The sequence below is a fragment of the Nannospalax galili genome, unplaced genomic scaffold, assembly GCF_000622305.1.
Source record: "Nannospalax galili isolate Female #2095 unplaced genomic scaffold, S.galili_v1.0 scaffold659, whole genome shotgun sequence".
Lineage (NCBI taxonomy): Eukaryota > Metazoa > Chordata > Mammalia > Rodentia > Spalacidae > Nannospalax > Nannospalax galili.
Window position 1 is genome coordinate 143,623 of NW_008343204.1, and position 6,151 is coordinate 149,773.

Here is a 6,151-nt window from a genome sequence, read left to right on the forward strand (position 1 = left end):
AGGACCTGGACAGAATTCCAGCATAGATGGGGTAGGTGATCTCCAGGCCCCACCCCTTAATGAGGAGCTACTGGCAGTTGATAGGTGGCTAGGGGAAGAGAATCGTCCTTAGAGGGTGTGGTCACTGGTAGGTTCCTATGATCCAGTGGATGGCCCCAGATCAGGCACACGTTCATATATTAGCAGTGCTAGCTGGACTTGGTGGGTTATTTTCTAAAGAGATAGAAAGTTGGAAAGGAGATCTGTTGAGGGCAATATATGGGAGATGGCAGGCAGGGAAATAAATATATTTCTTGATATATAGTAATAAAATTCTCAAGAATAAAGAAAATTTTATTTTATTTTTATTTTTTATGTATATAAGTATAATGCCTGAATGTTTTTTGTGCATCTGTGTGGTGAAATGCCCACAGAGGTGAGAAGAATTGGTCAAATTCCTCAGAGCTGTACTTACTGACAGTTGTTAGTTGCCATGTGGAAGCTCAGAATCAAACCCAGGTTTTCTCTAAGAACAGTTAGTCTCTTCACCACTGAGCCATCTCTCCAGTCCAGATTCTTTCATTTTAATAATATTTTATTAATTCTTTGAGAAATTCATAGAATGAAGAAAATGACTACCATTTGCACATAACGTGAGCATGTGTGTGTATGTGTGTGTGCGTGTGTGTGTGTGTTTGAGAGAGAAAGAGAGAGTACTGAAAACACACAGAGATTGCTATAAACAAACAGGATGTTTTCTCTGTGTTCTACAAAGATGCTCAAATACAAACTTCAGATGTTGATTATTGTCAGCGCTCCCCTCACTGGTTCACTGTCCTAGTCATCATTTACACACCCACTGGTGACAATGTGTCTGATCCTTGAGTTTTCAGTCCTTGTGTCCATTTCTGGATGTTTAATTGGTTTGTTTTCACCAGCTTTCTGGACATGATCACCTGAATGACATTACCCCTGGGCCTCATACAAGATGTAATCTCTGCCCACTAAGGACTGTGTTCCAAGATCCTTTGCTAAAGACTCCTGAGGATAAAAGAGAATGTGACTGGTCCACTTTGAAAATGTATGAATGGTGTTTTGTTCATCTGAAGACTTCCTGAAAGACTTTGTAGATAGGTAAATGAGTGAACAATTTTAAACACTTTCCTGGAAGAAGTAACAAGAGAGAATTCTTCATCTCTGGGAGATGAACATTGCCTGAGGGTGAGTACTCCATGAACACTGTTGCTTCCTTGACCTTCAGCTCAGGTAACAACGATATCCCAGAAATAGCTTACTGCCTTTTGAAATACTGCGTCAGAAATTTAAAAACAATTCAAAGTAGGTAATATCAGAGAAAAATACATCTTGGGTTTTTTTTTCTGTGAAACAACTAGCAATTTCATAAAGGGAATATATAAAGACAGTGAAGTGTCCATTAGTTTAAAGAAAAAAGCAGTGAGAAAAATATTGTTGATTGACGTAGTTTCATGACAGTTGTCACACAAAAATATCATGTACTATGCTGGGCTACTACTATTTTATATATAAAATCAATGCAGTGTGGATCACTGAGTTTCTATATCACCTGACTAAATGGGTGCTTTAAACAACTTTTCATATCAACTATTTGCAAAACATGCAGAACTCATTGTAAAAAAATGTCAGAAGACTTCAATATTAGAGCAACAACACTGTAAGAGCATTTAATAAATATATGTATAATAGATTCATATGTGCAAAATCTTAATATCTTATAAAGTTATTATTACCATATAAGCAGTATTACATAATTGAGAAATTTTTCTTTAACTGAATCTCTTAGACATTGTTTTATGACTTTTTCCACTTTCATTTATGTATAAATAACTTTTCAAAACATTAAAAATATACAACTCATTTTGAAACTAGAGAAGTGATGCTTGATATTAAGTACAATATACATTATTTTGGTCTTTTTGTGACAGGGTCTCCCTGTAGCCCCAGCTGTCCTGGAACTCACTATGTAGACCAGGCTTGCCTTGAACGCATAGAGATCCGCTTGCCTCTGCTTCCCCAGTGCTGAGATTAAAGGTGTGCACCACCATGCCGGGCTCAATAAACAATTTTTAAATTAACCATTTCAAAAAGAGAATACTCATTTTACTTACTGGTTAAAATTTCAAATTAATATAAGAAACAAACATGTTTTTGATAGTCTGTACTTTTGGGGGTTTGGATATATATCTGTATTTTTTGAAAAGACTTTCTTATTTAAAAAAAATTTTATTGAGCTCTTAAAATTTCATACATTTCCCCCTCATATCCAGACCCCCTCCCCCTTCCATGCCTCTCCCATTCTCCCACCGAACTCTATGCACTCTGCCATACATGCTAAGTCCTATTCTTTTTCTTGTTTAAAAATCATATTGGTGAATTGATGAGCTAGGACCAAAATATATAAAGCTGTACTTATTTTTCTTTCTTTCCTTCCCTTCCTTCCTTCCTTCCTTCCTTCCTTCCTTCCTTCCTTCCTTCCTTCCTCCTTTCCTTCCTTCCTTCTTTGCTTCCCTCCTCCCTCCTTCCTTCCTTCCTCCATTCCTCTCTCTCTCTCTCTCTCTCTCTCTCTTTCTCCTCTCTCATGTTTACATTTTAGTGGAGTTTCAGACTGGAGCTCAAAGTGTCCTTGATCTGAATTTATGGTGAGTTTCCTGTCTCATGGGATGACATATGTGTTACTGCTCCTGACATTAAAATGCACATTTTAATTTATATAATTTTGTATGTTTTGATCAAAGACTATGTCATTGAATTTAAGGCCAAAATCTAAAACATAAAATAAATCTCATACAAATTTGTTGCCATTCTATTTACAATATTTGATGTATGACAATATCAATTAAATTGGGACTGTCTTTCAGAAATAAAGTACTTGCTTATCATTCCAAATTTATAGGATTTAACATGTATGGTGGGATACAAGAGGTTCGGTGGGGGTTGAGGTGGGGCATGGATGGGGGAAGGGCCTAAATTTGATTAAGAAATGTTGTATGAAATTAAAAAAGTTTGCTGGGCGTGGTGCCACATGCCTGTAGTGCCAGCACTTGGGAGGCAGAGGCAGGTGGATCTCTGTGAGTCCAAGGCCGCCTGGCCTGCATAGTGAGCTCCAGGACAGCTGGGGCTACAGGCAGACCCTGCTTCAAAAATGTTGGAGACCTCTGTTATGCAAAGTAGAAGCCCCTTCATGACTGGACAGCTCATGCAGCTCGGGATCATGTGCTGCGGGCTCTTTTCACAAGCAGGGTGTTTTCCTGGCATCTTTCCTGTCTCTCCTTTTGAAGTGTCCACCACAAAGGCCATAACATAAACATGGCCTTTGGCTCTGAAAAGTACCATGCCTTCCTGTGATTTTTCCTAGCAGACAGCAGTCTGGCAGAAACCCACTTCCATATGTAAATAGAATGCCTCACAAAGCATCTAACAGCCAAAGCTTTTACCACTACCCCCATGGTATAAATGCCTTAGTCTTCTCTTAATGGTCAGAGATTTGGGCTGCAGAGATACACAGAGAGCTGGGTCTCCGAGAATAAAGCTGTAGCACAAACTAAGCCAGTCTTGAGTCTTGTGTCACTACCGGCGGCCCAATCTCTCCGGGGGGCAGCACTCCCTCGTGACCGACTCGTGGACATTCTAGCTTTTGCTGTCTCCGTACTTCTCCCGTGGGGTTCAGTGGCCAGTGGACCTCGCATCCTGAGGAAAAGTACACGGGTGGATTAGGGACAGGATTCGGCAGGACAACGCTTCTGCAGCAGAGAAGCTCCAGGGGCACAGGACCCGAGCCGCCGGGAAAAGCCTGCAGGGCACCCGCCGCTGTGGCCAGAGATGCCTGTGGCCAGACCCACCAGCGACTAGCCAGGTGTGGAGGGGGAGTGCCATTCTGGGAGTGCACCCAGAGAGAGCGCACATGCCCCATATCTGGCGCCCAACGTGGGGCCCTCTGAACAACATGGAGCTTAGCCTCTGAACCTCGTGCCAGCTAGGAGCTGGTGCCCACAGAAACGCTAGAATCCGTGAGTATCCCTCCCACTCAGGAGGGTAATCTAATCTCTTCCTCTCTTCTAAAATTTCCTCCTTTCTCTTCCGGTCTAGAAATCCTCACGAGGGACTGCTAGGACCAGAGAAACAACTGACGCCTTCTGGCCAGGGCTACCCTCTGGTGTTGGCCGAAGATCTCTCTGACCTCCTAGGAGGACCCCGACTGCCTGTACAGGTGTGGACAAAAGACCTCTATCTAGACATCTCTTTAATATCAAACCTGGTGACGCATCGGCCAAGTAAGAACCATTAGGGGTGGCTGCCAGCCTCTCAAATTTGTGGGCATGTCTTGTGACTAGAAGCCACTGTGATCCCCTGAAATTTTTATTTCAGGAACGTCACTTTGGAAACCGTCACTTCTCAACTTTTCTATCTGAACACTGTTAGAGAAAAATCCCCAAAGATTCCAGGGATCTCCACCTAAGCTTTGGAGTCAGGCAGATTCCTCTACCCTGTCCCCAAGCGTTCAGCAGCACCTAAAAGCCAGTTCAGTGAAAATACAAATTAGCTAACCCCTGCCGAGTGCCTGCAGCCAAAAGCGGCTCTCAGACAAAAGATTTAAAGTGACACATTTTTCCTCTGCAGTCTTAGCCAAGGCGCTTCTGCCCTCTAGTGTCCGACTGCTGTAAAAACATCTAAAACAACAACAACAACAACAAATCCCCTTATCTTTTCAACTTTGTTTTCCTTTCAAAGTTTCATTTCTCAGGTCTGCTAATTTGGAACTTAATTCATGTTTTTTGATTTTTATTCCTTAATGTGAATATTTAGTTAAAATATTAATTATTTATGGGTCTTTATTCTGTTTTATTTCTTTCATATTTTTGAGATAGGGTCTCCTTGTAGATTCAGCTGGCCTGGAACTCACTATGTAGATGAGGCCAGCCTGGAACTCACAGAGATCTGCCTGCCTCTGTCTCCGAAGTGCTGGGATTAAAGACAAGTGCCACCATGCCAGGTTGGATGTTTATTTTTATCATCTGTCCCTTCAGAACTGCACTTATGCCTCCTGTAATTATCAGGTCACATTGTTTTCACCTGTGATTTCTACTTCCATTTAAATACACACACACACACACATATACACAATTAGATGCAAATTTGAATATTCTCATTTCTCTTTTTGCCATTAATTTAAAAATTATACTGAAATTGAAAAGAAGTTTGGGTGATTTGATTTCTCTTATACCTGGTTAAGACTTCTTTTGTCTTAGTATGTGGTGTGTCTGACTTTTTTACTTGGTTTAATGTCTGCCAATTTCCTCTACGTTGTTACTTAGATGAATATTGGAATACAGATACCTTGATAGGTGGTGATTACGTAGTTGAAGAGCTGATGCACTATAACTGAGGAATTGTCTACACATATTGAAAAAAACTCTTATCCTGATAATTTTGAGGTAAGTTTTCCATATATTTTCATTAGGTTCATTTAGTACATGGTCTTCACACTTGCACTTTTTAAAATTAATTTTCAATATAAATTATTCATCGTTATTGAAAGTTTAGTCTTTTTTAAAAGTACCTTTTTGTTTTTGGATTGATGTTTCATCTTTCCTATTTCTCTCTGTTCATTTAAATTTAGATGCTTTCATGTTGAGAGTGCACATGCTTACAATCATGATAAATTATTTTTACGTTGACCATTTTCCCATTTGTTTCTCAATTTCTTGTATGCCCAATTGCTTTAGACTTGAGTTCTGTAATGTCTGAGATGAGTACAGTCCTTCCATTTGCATGGAATATTTGTTTCTAGTCTTTTCTTTTGCATTCAATATTTAGTTCAATACAGAGTTAGTTTCTTGTAAATAGTATTTATGTGGATCTTGTTTTATTTTTCTGTTCTGTAACTCTGTAGATAGTGTTTTCTTGAATACTACATTACACTTAATTGTGTATAGTAAAGAAATAAAGAAAAGAAGTCATTTTAAGCAGATAAAGTGAAATCATTCTTAAAGACACAATACTCATTTAAAATAACTCAGTGAACTTACTGATGTATTATTTTATTCAATTCATAGTTACTAGCTTTATTAGATTTATGCCTATGAATTTTTATATAAACAAAACTAGATTCATGAAGGACAAATCTCACTCATTA

The 6,151-nt window shown here is 39.4% G+C and overlaps 1 pseudogene; it reads left to right on the forward strand.

The window, feature by feature from the left end:
• Positions 1-6,151, forward strand: part of LOC108491138 — a 12,570-nt pseudogene that overhangs the window by 762 nt on the left and 5,657 nt on the right.